This window comes from Malus sylvestris, chromosome 16 (genome assembly GCF_916048215.2).
Source record: "Malus sylvestris chromosome 16, drMalSylv7.2, whole genome shotgun sequence".
NCBI lineage: Eukaryota > Viridiplantae > Streptophyta > Magnoliopsida > Rosales > Rosaceae > Malus > Malus sylvestris.
The window spans coordinates 33,276,593-33,295,173 of record NC_062275.1 but is presented as its reverse complement, the minus strand read 5'-3'; the positions used below and the strand labels follow the sequence as shown (position 1 = coordinate 33,295,173).

At 38.8% G+C, this 18,581-nt stretch overlaps 1 pseudogene; it reads left to right on the top strand.

The window, feature by feature from the left end:
• Positions 1 to 17,270: 17,270 nt before the first annotated feature.
• On the top strand, positions 17,271 to 18,144 carry LOC126609303 (ATP synthase subunit alpha, chloroplastic-like; annotated as a pseudogene).
• The last annotated feature ends 437 nt before the right edge of the window (positions 18,145 to 18,581 follow it).

Here is an 18,581-nt window from a genome sequence, read left to right as displayed (position 1 = left end):
CTGATACCACTCCTGAAAAAACCAACTAGGTTGTTATATGTTAAACATGGCTTCCTTTTTTGCTCTACTTCTATTTTGATATATATATCTAATATCCATCTAACTGTATTATTTTCTTTCTTTTCCCTAGCTTGCTTGCTTGAGGATGAACAATACAGTGCCAAAACTCTATCTCCAATACAGAAATGCATTAACCGTTTTTTTTTAATATGTATCAAACAATATTGATAATATTTGCCTGCCATGTAAATGTCTCTTTGGTCTAAACTTCATAATATTTTTTGCATGTACATAAACCAGCATTCATTAATTTTTTGTATATAAATGCTGGTTCCACTTGAGAGGTAGATGCAAGTGGTAGAATCCAATCAATCACTGTATTATTTTTTGTCCATCCGTAAACAGGTTTTAATCTTTTGTATTTGGATTGTACAAGTTTAATATTTTATGTATAAACAACTTTGAACATCTTTGTTTACGGTAACGTAAATATTCTGTGATCTACTTTTTACATCTCTTCAACAGAATGTTGCACAAAATTTCCACAACTACACTCATTTTGAACTCAGTTTGGAGCAACATTCGGTAAGCCTTTCTTTTACAGTCGGTTTCATTTGTTTACATTTGAATCAACAATTTTTTTTACAAATAATGATTCTTCCAACTGCTCATAAATTGATTCTTTTATTTTTCTTGCAACTTCAAGCGTTGATCTATTGGAAACAAACTTTTATCTATTCCTTGAGTTACGTAGAGTTGTAAATAGATTGAGTTAAGCAAAGTTGCAAATATAACTTTCTACATGTTATATGCTATTTAAAAACTCGCAACATCGCACGGACGCCATTGCTAGTGTATACTAAAATTGAGTTTTCAAGTGGCACTATTGATCTATAGTGTGCGGACAGAAATGCCCTTAATTTTTTACTTGATTTGCTGTTTTGCCCCTCTTTACTTCTTTAGTCCAGAAAAAGATAAAATAATGATAAAAAATGGGTGCTAGGACAAACAATTATTTTAAAATGTGAATTAAATGCGGCCACATGGTTTTCTGGCACGATAAACAATAAAAAACTATAAAAAATTAGATGTAGGGAAAGAAAATGATTAAAAATCATGAGCGCCCGGTTTGGTGCTCTTCCACACCACGTGTCCACCATCTGTGAAGCCTTTCTTTTAACCTGTTCTTGATTGTTTAAACCTGCTCACATGGTTTGTGGTACAGAAAAAGATAAAAATTGATAAAATATCGGTTGTAGGACGAAAATATGATTAAAAAATATTAGAAGTTAAACCCAGCCACATAATTATGGTACAAAAATGATAAACAATGATAAAGAACGTCTACACGTGTTGGTTATTGTGGGAAGGGAAAAGCTTGGCTTTTCCATTTGTTTCCGGAAGGATCTCTCATGTTCTTTCTCAGAACCGCGAACCATAAACCACGAACCACAACAGCCTTCTTTGTTCGACAGCATCTCCTCCCTCCTCCTCCGTTGTACAACATCTAACCCTCCAAGCTCCTCCCTCCTTCCTCCTCCTCCATCAGGCAGCAGCCTCTCATCCGCTCATTCTCATGGGTATTTTTTCATCTCTGTATTTCCTTAGATCCCTCTTGCTTTTACCAATTACCACGTATAAATACAACGTATTTTCTTTTAGAAAAGAAAATGGCAAACTTGGCGAAGCTTGATTTTGCTGCCCTGGGCATTACTGGGAAGAATAACCTTACATGGGTACAAGAAGCAGTGAATCTTGGAGATACCATTAGGGAAGAAAACATCTCATCCTCTCAAGATCGAGCGAAGGCCATGATTTTTATTCGTTGCCATCTTAATGACGGACTAAAGAGCGAGTACTTAACAATTGAAGATCCGTTAGCCCTCTGAAAGGCCTTGAGAAACAGATACAATCACCCGACAATGGTGATTCTTCCAAGAGCTTGCTATGAATGGACTCACCTAAAGATCCAGGATTTCAAGTCAGTGGCAGAGTACAATTCTGCGTTGTTCAGAATTACATCTCAGATGAACCTCTGTGGGGATACTATTACTGAGGAAGATTTGCTGGAAAAGACTTTCAACACATTTCATGCCTCTAATGTGCTCATGCAGCAGTAGTATAGAGCGCGAGGCTTCATTGAATACAACCAGTTGATATCTGTGCTCTTGGTAGCTGAACAAAACAATGAGCTCCTGATGAAAAATCATCAGTCCCGACCGACCCGATCAGCACCGTTCCCAGAAGTGAATGCTGCTTCCCTTGAAGGGAATACCATATCCTCCCGTGGCAATAATTACAAACGAGTACGTGGCCACAAGCGAGGCCCGTGTAATGGGAAAGGCAAGAACCATGGTGTCCAGTTTCATAACCAGGTTCCAAGGCATAATCTAGGCCGAGCTTTAAAAATGCAAATCGCCAGAAAGGAAAAGCTTATATGAACACTCCTAGAAATCCTGAAGGAGTTTGCTATAGGTGTGGTGGCAATGGACATTGGGCGCGTACTTATCGCACGCCAAAGCATCTGGTGGATATGTATCAAGCCTCCTTCAAGGAGAAGGATGTCGAGATCGATTTCTTCGACCAGGCTCAACTAATGGGAACACCTGATCCAGTGACCAATTTATCAGGATAGTTAAACACAACCTACCTGGATGCTACAGACTTTATTAATGAAAAAGGGAATGAAGTTTATGGGTCCGATTAAATTATTTATGTTTAATGTACTCTTGTTATTTGTACTTGTGGTTTAATGCTCGCATTTTCAATTCAATAAAAGTAGTATTCCAGTATGAATAAACTGCTTTTTCTTTACTCAGAGAACATGGATAAAAATTATGGTTATTCTCAAAACAAGAGCAATGGCGGAGACTTTTATCTTGCAGACAGCGCAACCACACATTCAATATTTCAAGATCGAAAGTATTTCTCGAATTTGGTACTTGCAAAAGTAAAGGTAACAACAATATTAGGGCAATCAGATGTAATTGCAGGCTCAGGAAAAGCCCAGATTATGTTACCAAATGGAACAATATTGTCTATACAGAATGCATTATACGCTACTCGATCCATTCGAAATTTGTTGAGTTTTAAAGACATACATCTAAATGGATACCACATTGAAACGAAAAGTGTAGAAAATGTGGAATATTTATGCATTACCTCCAATGATACCCAGAAGCGTATATTGGAGAAGTTGCATGGTTTATCGAGTGGATTGTATTATACATACATAAGGACAGTTGAGGCATATACTGTCATGAACTAGAAGTTCATTGATTTAAAGGTTTACATGCTTTGGCATGACCGTCTGGGTCATCCAAGATCTACCATGATGTGTGGAATCATTACCAACTCTAATGGACATCCATTATTGAGCAGACACATTAATGTTTCAAATGATAACCCTTACAAGGCTTGTTCCTAAGGAAAGTTGGTAATTAGAGCATCACAACTAAAGGTTGATGATGAATCCCCATCATTTTTGCAAAGAATTCAAGGGGATATTTGTGGACTTATTTAACCACCTTGTGGACCATTTCGATATTTTATGGTTTTGGTTGATGCATCTACCCGATGGTCACATGTTTGCCTATTGTCTACTCAAAATGTAGCTTTTGCGAGACTTCTTGCTCATATAATTAAGTTGCGAGCACAATTCCTAGATCATCCCATTAAGTCTATTTGACTTGATAACGCTGGTGAATTTACGTCTCAAACCTTTGATGATTACTGCATGGCACTAGGTATTGATGTTGAACATCCTGTTCCTCATGTCCATAACCAAAATGGTTTAGCAGAGGCATTTATCAAGCGGCTTCAATTAATAGTCCGCACTCTGCTCATGAAAACAAAATTGCCAGTTTTTGCATGTGGACATGCCATCTTACATGCAGCATCATTGGTTCGACTGAGACCCATAGCCAACCACCAATACTCATCAATACAACTCGTGTTTGGACATTAGCCAAATATTTCACATTTAAGAGTGTTTGGTTGTGCTGTTTATGTGCCTATTGCACCACCACAACGAATTAAATGGGACTTGACGCAGACTGGGAATTTATGTGGGTTTTGATTCACCATCTATCATTAGATATTTGGAACCTTTGACTGGTGATATGTTTACAGCTCATTTTTCTGATTGTCATTTTGATGAGACAGTCTTCTCATCGTTAGGGGGAGAAAAAACCGTTCCAGAAGAATGGCAAGAGCTGACATGGGTTGTTCCCACCTTATCTCATTTTGATCCACGAAGCACTCAATGTGAAAGTGAAGTGAAAAGGATTGTTCATCTTCAAGGTATTGCTAATCAAATGCCAGATGCATTTAATGATGCTTTCAAAGTGACAAAGTCACATATACCAGCTACAAACACACCTGCAAGAATTGATGTCCCTGTTGGACAAAATAAAGGGGCAGCGAATGATTCATCCAGTGCACGCCTGAAGCATGGTAGACCCCCAGGTTCAAAAGATTCAGCCCCTTGAAAGAGAAAGATAAGGGCACAATTGAACCTAAATGAAATCATTCAAGAAAAGAAAATGAATGATAAATCCACAATTCATGATTCTGTACTTCCAGAAAAAGAAGATGTCCTTGATTAAACACCTGTCCCTGAAGAGACAGAAGTACATGAAAGCAAAGAAATATCCATAAATTATGCATGTACTAATGAATTGTGGGATCAAAATGAAATAATCATGGACGACATGTTTGCATTTGCAATAGCCACTGAAATTATATTAAGTGATGATATTGAGCCCCGTTTTGTTGATGAATGCAGACAGAGACAAGATTGGCTTAAGTGGAAAGATGCAATCTAGGTAGAATTAAATTCCTTGGAAAGACGAAGGGTTTTTGGACTAGTAGTCCAAACCCTGCCTGGTGTGAACCTCGAGGTTACAAATGGGTATTCACAAGGAAACGCAACGAGAAAAATGAGATTGCAAGATATAAAGCACGACTCGTTGCATAAGGTTTTTCATAGTTGGGTCTTATTTATTTTATTTTTTTTAAATCTAGGCCAAAACAACGTCGTTTTGGTCCTGGTAAAAAAACAGTAAACGAAACAGCGTCGTTTCATATATGTTTGAAAAAAAAAAAGTATGTTATAGTAGGGGACCACTTGTCCCCATGGCCCAACCCCATTTTATCTCTCAGTTTCCTTTTTATTTTCCTTTGCCACTGCTCTTCCCCCAAATTCCTAACAACTTGAAACAGAATATAACAGGAGTAAAGGTCCTGTTCCCAACCAAGCCAGTAGGCAGCCACTCTAGCCAGCCTCTCTAGCCGACATATATTTAGGTAAATTTTTTTAATTCCTAAATCTATAATCCCTAACCCTAATTAATTATTTAAGATGAATTTTTGTTTAATTGGTATAGAAATATAGAATCATATGGTAATGACTAATGCACTAATATGGTTATTGGTTATTGATTATTGATATGAATTCTATGATTATTGATGAATGAAATTATGAAATTACGAATTCTATGAATATGGGTATACATTTATTCATATGGTTAGTTGAATTAAATGTTTATCTGTTGAATAATTTGTATGCTTATTGGTATTGCCATATTGGTTAATTGAATTGTTGCCTTGGTTGGATATGGATTAGTTATTAGGCGTATTAGTATAGTATACTCTAGGATTAAGAGTCTAAGAATTTTATTGAGATTTTTATTCTATAAATTCTACAAATTACGTATGAACCTTATATGTTATTGGTATCAATGTGATTGACTTTGCAAGCTGAAACATCATGGAGAGGTTTTTCCAAAAAGTATCAGTGCCGCCATCCCCAGTTATTGAGAAAAATAATGATACTCGGGGACAAGATAGTACAAAATTTATTTTATCAAATCTTCCATCAGATCCTGGTAAGCAAATTCGAATTTTGGATAACAATCCTAATATTCGAGATCAAGTACGAAGAACGTATGTGCTAGCTGGTCCTCAATAACCTAAAACCCATAATTTTCCTTACAAGAAATATGGAGACACACAAAGATGATTCAACCCTGGTTGGTTTGATGATTTTCCTACTTGGTTGGAATATAATGTAGAAAAAGATGTTGTCTGTGTTGCTACCTTTTTAAACCAAACATTGGAGAACAAGCAGGTGGTGATTTCTTTGTTGGCGAAGGATTTTCTAACTGGAAGAAGAAAGAAAGACTTCTAACTCATATTGGAGGCGTCAATAGTGCACACAATCAAGCATGGAGTAATTCTGAAGCTTTAAGGAGTCAAAAGCAACATATCCAATCTTTTTTCTCTAAAACTCATGATGAAGCTCGAATTCAATATAGAGCTCGGTTGAATGCATCAATCGATTGTTGTCGATTTCTTTTGAGACAAGGCCTTGCATTTCGTGGTAATGATGAATATGAACATTCAAGCAACCATGGAAACTTTCTTGAGCTTCTACAATTTCTTGCCGACCACAATGAGGATGTGAAAGCCGTTACTTTGAAAAATGCTCTGGAGAATCACAAATTGACATCACCGGATATTCAAAATGACATTGTAAATGCTTGTACAACTGAGACCATCAAGGCTATTATTAAAGACATTGGCACTTTGTTGTTCTCTATTTTGATTGATGAATCTCGCGACGTATCAACAAAGGAACAAATGGCTATTGTATTGCGTTATGTGGACAAGAATGGGCATGTCGTTGAGCGTTTTATTGGCATTGAGCATTTTACTAGTACCGCTGCTCTCTCACTCAAGGAAACCATTAATGAGGTATTTTCTAGGCATAAATTGAGCATGTCTAGGTTTTCGTGGGCAAAGTTACGATGGGGCTAGCAATATGCAAGGTGAGTTCTGTTTGTACCATACTTGACCAATCCCGAAACTACCAAGCACCGGTCAACGTTATACTGTCAAGGACCTAGAAGAGTTTCCCTCCAACCAGGAGGCCAATCATAGCGCAACACGTGTCAACACCAAGAGGCAAATCACAGGGTGACACGTGTCAACATCAAAGGCCAATCACAGCATGACGTGTGTCAAGGCCAAAACAAAGCTAAAAACTATCTTCTATAAAAGGAGATCATTCTCCCACAACAAGCCCTAATGTCATTTGTACTAAATCATTCACTAGTACTCACTAAAGGAGAGCTTGAACCTATGTACTTGTGTAAACCCTTCACAATTAATGAGAACTCCTCTACTCCGTGGACGTAGCCAATCTGGGTGAACCACGTACATCTTGTGTTTGATTCCCTGTCTCTATCCATTTACATACTTATCCACACTAGTGATCGGAGCAATCTAGCGAAGGTCACAAACTTGACACTTTCTGTTGTACCAAAGTCCTCACTAATTTTGTGCATCAACATTTGGCGCCGTCTGTGGGAAACTCACTTATTCCTACTCTCTTAAGCTTTGTCAAGCTGGTTTCCACCATTCGTACTCTCTTTGGACTGGGCATCCTTCTCCAACATAGGAAGTGAAGGAAGCCACATCACGCAGAACGACACCCCTTTCGTACCTAGTGCGAAGCAACGAAAGAAGGAACGAAAGAAGCTCATTCTTCGAGCTAAAGTCGAGAAGCTGGAGGCTTAGAACAACAAGATAGCAATAAAGAATGAGATCCTTAAAAAACAATATGAGAAGTTCTTCGAGACACTCAACGAAACTAGGCTTACTCAAACACGCGAGCTTGTTGCCCCTGTGGACATCAACCATCATCTAGGTGCCCCCCCAACACGGAGGGTCACCTTCCTTCGACATAGGTATCCCTGATGAGGAGCGAGCTAATCAGCAAAACATTGATCAACATGAAACTTTTCTCAACCCAGCTGTTTTGACCCGAAGCAGGAGAAGTGGAGGAAGACACCTCCTTAAAAGATTCAAAAGCTGTTTACCGTGACTGTCGAGACTTTTTATATCAACGTTGAGAGAATCCTCTCCACATAAGCTCGAAGATTAATGACCCAAGGGTTTCTGAAAGACTTAGTCCCCTCCCATGACCCAGGCCAGCTGCTAATCTAGGGAAGGAACGACATGTCCTAAAGGAACATGAAGATACATGGGACTCGGAGGTATTTCGACAGACTCACCCTAGAAGTCAGTATGGCGAGTCCAAGGAAAAACCACACGCTCTTGCTCAAAGTTTCCTACTTCCAAGAGGCGATGGAGACTTACTGAAGAAAATTCCAGTGGTACATGACTACATTCAAGACCCCCTTGTCATACAACTCCTTAAGGAAGTAAACAAGTTGAAGGCCGAACGTCAAGCCGAGATACCTGACTGGAACCAACCCAGGCGTAGCCCTCTCACAAGGAGGATCCTTAACACCCCCTTCAAGCGAAGATAAAATAAAAGCTTGGTTTACAACTCTATACTGAAAGGGAGGACCCGATTGAACACCTTAAACTCTTTGAGTCCACCATGGCATATCAGATGCACACCGACGAAGAGCGATGTCTTCTCTTCCCTTCCACCCTTTCTGGTGAAGCTCTAAACTGGTATTGTCGTCTTCCACCCGAGACAGTAGACTTATTTGAGGAACTAAGGAAACTGTTTGTCTCTCAAGACATCTTCTAAACCGATCGCTTACATTCTGCAGATGACTTGTACACTATTCGCTAGAAGCCGGACGAGTCACTATGAGAGTATGCCGTTGCTTCAGCCATGAGCATTCTCGCTGCGCTGAGGCAGATGACAAGACCGCTCTCAAAGCCTTCACAGCAGGCCTACGTGATTGTTTCTTCAAGTACATGATCAATGCCAACACTTGGAAAACTTACTCTGAGGTGATGGCACAGGCTTACAACCATGCCTCTGCCGTAGCAAGGATATACCAAGGGAACCCCCATATGGTTGACCCCTATCAACAAGTGGGAAGTGGAAGTCAAGTTTTACCAAGTGAGGAGATCTTGGCCATTCAGACACCCATTGCATCATCTTCTGCCTCATTTAGCTACTCGCTAAGTCACCAAACGTATTTGTCTCTTGGTAAGAGGAAGGATTTTTATTCTCAGCAAGCCCATTACAACAAGAGGGATAAAAGTTAGTATCAAGACAATTAGGGGTTAACGTACCATCGACTATTATGACTATGGGGCCAAGCCTCACTCTTTCAAAGTGGAGGACTAGTACTGAAGGAAATGCTATTATAAGAAGGTATACACATTACAAATGTTTTGACTCTCAACCCCTTGAGATCTTTTGTCACACAAGCCATTCAGCAAATATTTAAAGAAGAGGAAATTCAGACAACTTCTTCTGAGTCTTTTGCATTCCTAGCACTAGAACACTTAGTTTACACTGACCTACCCCTATACTCCAACTCGGAGTTTCAACATGCGTACTTTGACACAAAGTATGTGATACTAAGTGTTATAACCAACATGGTTCACATATCGAAAGCATGGATCCCTTCATACATAGCAAAACATTCATAAGCATCACTTATGACAATCAACATAAACATCATACATTCCAACACATTCATACATAAACATCATACATTCCAACGCATTCATACATAAGCCAACTGTGTTTCGAAAGGGTTCAACGTACTTTGTGTCATTCGACACTTGCTACAATATGCCTCTGCATCTTGCCCTTATTCTTACCAACTAAGTGATGAAGGAACTCATCTTCATGCCACCAACCAGGTGATGAAATGTACAACCCGTACTCTAATATTATTTGGCAACTTGCCACTCTTATCACCAACCAGGTGAAGAAGGAACTCATCTTCATGCCACCAACCAGGTGATGAAATGTACAACCTATACTCTTTTTCATGCCACCAACTAGGTGATGAAATGTGAAGAATGAACTTATCTTCATGCCACCAACCAGGTGATGAAATGTGATGAAAGGTGATGAAGGAACTCACCTTTGTACCACTAACCAAGTGATGAAAGTAACTCACCATTCATTCCACCAACCAAAAGACGAGTGGTACAACTTGTACATATGAACTCCTAGTATTCACAAATAATCAAAAACCATCATGCTTTACAACTCAACTAGGGGATCACTTATGCCTAACAAGAGTTATAGTCACTAACAAAGTCTTATTGCAAGCCAACAACGGCTTCAGTGCATGGTATACGAAGATTAAGCTCTTCAGCCCTCTTGCATCCGCTTCAGACATTTCCCCTCTGTAACAATGCAAACACTACAACTCGTAGAAAGCTTCACACACTCTTGATCAAGATTGTTCGAAGTAAATTCAATTATATGGTTCATCCAAACCTTTGACTACTACAAGGTGTGGCTTGCATCACAATCTCTTGCTCAACAGTGTGAAAGCAAAATTTGTATATGTTGTCTCTCCCACATTTTCAAATTTCTAGTTTTCCACAAAAAAAAAAAAAAAGGGAAATTGGAAAATTCAACAAAGCTTCAACCTCAAAGCTTCACCTACAAAGCTTCACCACAAAAGCTTCACCAAGAAAAGCTTCAACAAATGGAGGACAACTACAATTCTCAAAAGCTTCACTACTCTTGATCAAGATAGTATGAAGCAAAATTAATTCATGGTACCCAACAAAACTTCACCACAAAAGCTTCACCAACAAAAGCTTCAACAAATGGAGGGCAACTATAAATGCCAAACGCTTCACACACTCTTGATCAAGATAGTGAAGCAAAATCAATTCATAGTACCCAACAAAGCTTCAACCCCAAAGCTTCACCTTCAAAGCTTCAACTATAAATGCCAAAAGCTTCACACACTCTTGATCAAGATAGTGTGAAGCAAAATCAATTCATGGTACCCAACAAAGCTGCAACCCCAAAGCTTCACCTACAAAATCTTCACCTACAAAAGCTTCAACACCAAAGCTTCACCTACAAAAGCTTCAACATCAAAGCTTCACCTACAAAACTTTAACACAAAAGCTTCACCTACAAAGCTTCAACATCAAAGCTTCACCTACAAAACTTTAACACAAAAGCATCACCTACAAAGCTTCCACACAAAAGCTTCACCTATAAAGCTTCAACTCCAAAGCTTCACCTATAAAAGCTTCAACTCCAAAGCTTCACCCACAAAGTTTCAACTCCAAAGCTTCACCTACAAAAGCTTCAACTCCAAAGCTTCACCTATAAAGCTTCAACTCCAAAGCTTCACCTACAAAGTTTCAACTCCAAAGCTTCACCTACAAAACTCCAACACAAAAGCTTCACCTACAAAGCTTCAACTCAAAAGCTTCACCTACAAAGCTTCAACTCCAAAGCTTCACCAACAAAACTTCAACACAAAAGCTTCACCTACAAAGCTTCAACACAAAAGCTTCACCTATAAAGCTTCAACTCCAAAACTTCACCTACAAAAGCTTCAACTCCAAAGCTTCACCAACAAAAGCTTCAACTCCAAAGCTTCACCTACAAAGCTTCAACTCCAAAGCTTCACCTACAAAGCTTCAACACAAAAGCTTCACCTACAAAGCTTCAACTCCAAAACTTCACCTTCAAAGCTTCAAATCCAAAGCTTCACCTATAAAGCTTCAACACAAACGCTTCACCTACAAAGCTTCAACTCCAAAGTTTCACCTTTAAAAGCTTCAACTCCAAAGCTTCACCCACAAAGCTTCAACTCCAAAGCTTGACCTACAAAGCTTCAACACAAAAGCTTGACCTACAAAGCTTCAACACCAAAGCTTCAACTACAAATGCCAGAAGCTTCACACACTCTTGATCAAGATAGTGTGAAGCAAAATCAATTCATGGTACCCAACAAAGCTTCAACCTCAAAACTTCACCTACAAAGCTTAATATATATATATATATATATATATATATATATATATATATATATATATTTTCGGAAATTCGAAAATTTAGAATCGGAAATTCGGAAATTCGAAAAGAAAAAAAAAACAAAACAAAAAAAGGGCCTAGGCCTCCTCTTCATTGGGCCTAACAACTTTCATAACAAATATATATGAAGAAGGAGTTTTGGGCTACCACTTAGAAAGGAAAACTGTGAAGTTATGTTACTTTGGAAATTTGGCTACTAGCAAGACACCTCCTTCGTCAACTCTCTCGATCGGAGACTTAGGGGACTCCTACCATATGCTACTACACCTTGGTACTTGGAAGGTTCACGACTACTCAGTGACTCGGATCTTTCAAGTCTCCAACCGATAAGTTTTCCTCACTTAGGAAATTAAGGGAGCACTACCTCAACCTACATGCTTCACTCACAAAGCTTCAATATACAAGCTTCAACAAAAGAAAAAATTCAAAGAACTTAGTGAAGAAGGCCTTGGTGTATTTAACATAATACGTTGAAATGAAGCAAAGCTTATATATTGACATCTCTGATAAGTTACAAATATGTACATATACATGAATAAAAATAAACAAACAAAATGGAGCCTTCACAAAGGTTGCTTGGGAGAAGTCTCAGCAGTCGGTAGAGCCCCAAAAAGAAAAGGTACCGAAGGGTGATCATTCGAAGTCTCAGTACGGGGCAAAACCCCAGAAGGAGGAGGCACTAAAGATTGATCATTTGGAGCTTCATTACACAGTACAGCCTAGAAGACGAAGGCAATAAATGCCTTTGGAACAAACTTACAAACCTCTGATGATCAAGTAAAATCTGACCATCAGATTCCTGCAGCTGGTCGAGCTTCCTCTTCATGTTTGTAGCATAGTCATGTGCGAGCCTGTGCAACTGTTTATTCTCATGCTTGAGCCCTCTGATCTTCTGTTTGAGACTTATCACTTCAGCTGCCAATGATTCAACTTGGCGGGTTCGAGCAAATAGGCGTTGGGCCATATTAGACACAGAACCTACACACTGAACACTGAGAGCCATAGAATCTTTAACAGCCAACTCATCAGACTGTTTGGAAAGTAGTCTGTTATCTTTAGGAGTGAGAAGGTTCCTGGCCACCACCGTAGTGGTCATATCATTCTTCATCATAGAGTCCCCAACGGTAAGAGGACCAGTAAGGGATAAAAAGGATGAGCGCCATATGTTGTCTTGAGGAGGCATGACTGCCTCTTCACCAAAGTTCAAGTCAAAACGACGGTCGGATGGGCCAGACATTTTCAGAAATGATAAAGGAGAAATGAGGTCCAATAAATCTCTAAAGTACAAAAATAAGGGGAAAATTCCTACAAGTAATAACTCTATGAACGTACTTCTTGCACACAATTGGTGCCCTTATAAAAGAAAGGCAAGAGGGCCGTTTGTTCAAAAATCGAAAAGGCACCACTCTCCAGATTTCGAGAAGCGGATTTTCCTGAGTAAAATATGTCGACAATCTCCACACGTAACATTAACTTCTCAGGTACCCCAGATAACTTTGCCAAAGATATTTGACAAAGTTTAGACACATAAAATTTGAAGGTCCAGCTACCCTACTATTACCCACAAGGGTAAAGGAACAGCACCACTGATTGTTAACTGGAAAGTCCCTATATGTGTCAACCTCCGTGCTCTGTGGCAAGGCAGATTGGCAAAAATGCCCATCCTTTACTCACATCCGAGAAAACACTCCCAACAAGATTGCTTGCCCATAAATTGAAGAGGCACCGCTCTCCGAATCTCGAGAGCCAAATCCTCCAATAGAATTACTTGCCTAAAAATTGAAGAGGCATCGCTCTCTGAATCTCGAGAGCCAGACTCCCAACAGGATTGCTTTCTCAAAAATCGAAGAGGCATCGCTCTCAGAATCTCGAAAGCCAGACTCCCAATAGGATTGCTTGTTCAAAAATTGAAGAGGTAACGCTCTCTGAATTTCGAAAGCCAGATCTTTAACATATCTTGTTTCCCGAAAACCGAAGAGGCACCACTCTTCAAGCTTCGAGAGCCAGATTTCCTTGGATAAAGCTTGTTTGCAATCTTCACACGCTACATTAGCTCTCCGGACACCACGGACCACTTTTTCAAAGTGCTCTGACGATGTTAAAACACGTGAAGCTTGTAGCTCCCACTACATTGTTATGACCAAGAAGGGTAAAGGAATAACATTATTACTTGTTAGGGAAACTCCTATATATGACGACCTCCTTCCTCCACGGACAGGCAGACCTCCAAAAATGCTCAACCCTTCCTCATATCTGAGAGGGCACTTCCAACGAAGCCTCTCGAAATACTCAACTTTCTTTCCCTTTATAATACCTCTGCAAACAAGCCACACTAGAGCAAAAGTATCTCATATCATCAGGGTTAAAAGCAAGAGTATCGCATATCATGCTTTTTCCTTGTCTTTTCCTTCGCCCTTGTTTTTAACTGCAAGACAATGAGAAAGAAAGCAATCAGTCAGCACTTGGAATCAAGCTTCCAGTCAGGAACTGACTGCCTGGAACCCCTTGCCTGATTACTTACCTGGCATTGCTCTCGAGTACTTATCTTCAACATCTTGGGCTTCTAGAGAAGATACCACATCTGCCTGAGGAACATATAAGGCAAGTGAGAATGATACAAGGAAGCATGTGGAGACAAGCGCAACAGAACACATGCCGGTTTATCTATTACTTTGTCAACAGCAAAAGTATCTCATATCATCAAGGTCGAACGCACTCTTGATTTGATGGACTTGTTTTGACCCTCAAATTCTTAAGTCGGCCTTATACTTTTGAGGAAACCAGAAAACCCTTCAACCCAGTTCAAGAATAAGCCTGTGGAAAGTTACTTCTTCAAAAGCAAAAGTATTTCATATCATCTCTTCTCCATGTCCTTTCTTTGTCCTTGTTGATGTCTACAGAACAAGGAGAAGGAGAATAATCAGCCTAAACACGAGTTCAAACTTTCGATCTGAGACTGACTGCTTGGAACTCTAAATGCTTACTTTGTCTGTCACCTCATTCGGCAGATCTCATCGCTCAGAGACTTGGGGGACTCCTACTATAGGGTTTGTATCGTGCTTGACCACGCCCGAAACTACAAGTAAGCTTCAAGGGAAATTGATACATTACCTTGTGCATCTCCATCGGTTAAAGATACCACCCTTAAATGGAGGAAAAGTACTTGCAGAGAAGATGCCACATCTACCTATGAGATAGATAAGGCAAGTGAAAACGATACCACACTTCGATACTTAGAAGTTTCGTAATTACTTAGCGGCTTGGATCTTGCAAGTCCCCAACTGAGGAGTTTCCCTCACTTAGGAACTTAGAGGAGCACTGTTTGTACCATACTTGACCAATCCTAAAACTACCAAGCACCGGTCAACGTTATACCGTCAAGGACCCATAAGAGTTTCCCTCCAACTAGGAGGCCAATCACATCGCAACATGTGTCAACACCAAGAGGCAAATCATAGGGTGACACGTGTCAACATCAAAGGCCAATCACAGCATGACACGTGTCAAGGCCAAAACAAAGCTAGAAACTCTCTTCTGTAAAAGGAGATCATTCTCCCACAATAAGCTCTAATGTCATTTGTACTAAATCATTCACTAGTACTCACTAAAGGAGAGCTTGAACCTATGTGCTTGTGTAAGCCCTTCACAATTAATGAGAACTTCTCTACTCCGTGGACGTAGCCAATCTGGGTGAACCACATACATCTTGTGTTTGCTTCCTTGTCTCTATCCATTTACATACTTATCCACACTAGTGATCGGAGCAATCTAGCAAAGGGCACAAAATTGACACTTTCTGTTATACCAAAGTCCTCACTGATTTTATGCATCAACAAGTTCAATGGTCTTAAAGCACTTATTATGAAAGAAAATGGTTGTGCCTACCATATTCATTGCTTTGCACATCAACTTCAATTTGCTCTTGTAGCTGTGGCAAATAAGAACATCCAAATTGAGTCTCTTTTTAGTATAGTTACTATTTTGGTAAATGTTGTTGAAGCTTCAATGAAACGTTGTGATCTTCTTCGAGAGAAGCAATCTATTGCAGTTATTGAAGCACTAAATAGTGGTGAGTTTACAAGTGGGAAAGGCAAAAATCAAGAAACTACTTTGAAACGTGCTAGAGAAACACGTTGGGGTTGACACTTTGGTACTTTAGTAAGTATAATGACTATGTTTTCATCCATACTTGATGTACTTGAAGTAATAGCAGATGATGGAGTAAGCTCTCAACAAGGATGTGAAGCGAATAATTTATTGGATTCCATGCAATCATTTGATTTTGTGTTTAATCTACACTTGATGAAAGCTTTACTAGGAATAACCAATGAATTGTCACAAGCATTGCAAAGGAATGATCAGGATATTGTAAATGCCATGAAGTTGGTTGTAGTTGGTAAACAAAGGTTGGAGATAATGAGGAAAAGTGGTTGGGATTCTTTACTTAGAGAAGTCTCAGAATTTTGTCCTAAACATAATATTGATGTGCCTAATATGGATGATATGTTTCTTTCTCGAAGGCGAGGGTAACAAAAAGCACAAGCAGTCACAAATATGCATCATTATTATGTTGGGATATTTTATGTTGTTTTGGATTGGCAACTTCAAGAACTAAATAATTGTTTCAATGAGACCAACACTGAGTTACTTCTTTGTTTGGCATGTTTATGTCCAGCCGACTCCTTCTCTGCTTTTGATAGCCAAAAGCTATTGCGTCTTGCCCAGTTTTATCCTAAAGACTTCTCTATGAATGAGCTGGTGACACTCAAGATTCAACTTGAGACTTACATTGTGGATATGCAGTCTAGCATTGAGTTTTCAAGTTTAAAAGAGATTGTAGATCTTGCAAAAAAAAATGGTTCAATGCAAAAAACACAAGGTGTATTCGCAGGTTTACTTGCTTGTGACATTAGCATTAACTCTTCCAATTGCTACTGCAACCGTTGAAAGAACATTTTTAGCCATGAAAATTCTGAAGAATCGATTGAAAAATCGGATGGGAGATCAATGGATGAATGATAACATGGTTATTTTTATAGAAAGAGAGATATTTGATGGTATTGGTAATGATGTTGTCATGCAACACTTTCAGAATATGAAAATGCGTCGAGGGATATTGTAAGGGATTGTTGCTTGAAAAACTTTCTGGATTAATATATAAGCATTGTGTTTAGTAAATTCTTGAGCTTTTTAATTATGACTTTGTTGTTTGAGGAGTCCCCTATTCACACAAATCTCTGGCTTCGTCCTTATCTACCAATGCGTCTGTTCTAAATTTCGTATTAAAAAAGGTCAAGTTTTATAAAATAAAAAAAATAAAAACCGAAAGTGTTCCGAAACCAAACTAAAAAAAAAACTAAATCAAAGAAAACCAAGAGAAAATTGAACCTAGCCGAACCGAACTAAAGTTTCGGTTCGGTTTCAGTTTTGGTAAAAAACCGAACCAAATGAAACCGAACCCACCCCTACCATAGGCATTGCTCTGAATTTGGAATCAAATAATGTTGGTGTTGTATTAATGGGTGACAGTTTGATGATACAAGAGGGGAGTTCTGTAAAAGCAACAGGAATAATTGCTTAGAGACCAGTAAGTGAGGCTTTTTTAGGTCATGTTATCAATGCACTGGCTAAACCTATTGATGGTTGGGGTGAAATTTCATCTTTTGAATCTCAGTTAATTGTGTATCCCGCTCCTAGTATTATTTTAAGACATTCTGTATATGAGCCTTTTCAAACAAGACTTATTGTTATTGATTCAATGATTCCTATAGGGCGTGGTCAGCGAGAATTAATTATTATGGACAAATAGACCTATAAAACAATAGTCACCACAGATACTATTCTCAATCACAAAAGGCAAAATGTAATATGCGTTTATGTAGTTATTGGTCTAAAAGCATCTTCTGTGGCTTAGGTGGTGACTGCTTTACAGGAAATGGGAACAATGGAATACACTATTGTGGTAACTGAAACTGCGAACTCCCCTGCTACATTACAATACCTTGCTCCTTATATAGAAGCAGCTCTGGTTGAGTATTTATATATTGTGAACAACACACTTCGATCATTCAAACAATCTCTCCAAACAAACGCAGCTGTATCGACAAATGTCTCTTCTATTATGAATACCACTAGGCCGCGAAGCTTATCTAGGAGATGTTTTTTATTTACCTTCATGCGTTTTGGAAAGAGCCACTAAATCAAGTTCTCGTTTAGGTAAAGGAAGTATAACTGTTGTACCAATAGTTGAGACCTAATTGGGAAATGTTTCAGCTTATAATCCTACTAATGTAATTTCCATTACAGATGGACAAATATTCTTATATATATTATATTTAGAATAATGAATTTACAATATATTGAAAGTCCAGGTTTTGAACAGAAACGTTAAGTAAGGTCATCTCCAACTGATCCGGCCAGAGAGTCATAGGGTTAAAAATAGCCCTAAATGATACGAAAATTGTCTCCAATTGAAGGCTAGGCCTAGGGGCTCGTGGGCCCCACCAGACCACAATTGTACCCAAAAATTCAAGCCCAACGACTACTTGGCATTAGCATGACACCATGTTGTCGTTGGATTTGATTTTTTTTTTTTAAATTAAAAAAATAAATAAAAATTCTAATTTTTTTTTCCTTATAACTACCTAAGCCATAAACAACATTAAATAACACTAAACAATGTTAAACAATATTATACAACATTAAATAACATTAAACTTAAACAACATTAAAGAACACAATCTCTACCGTAGTACTAGTTAAGGAAGTTATTCAAACTTAA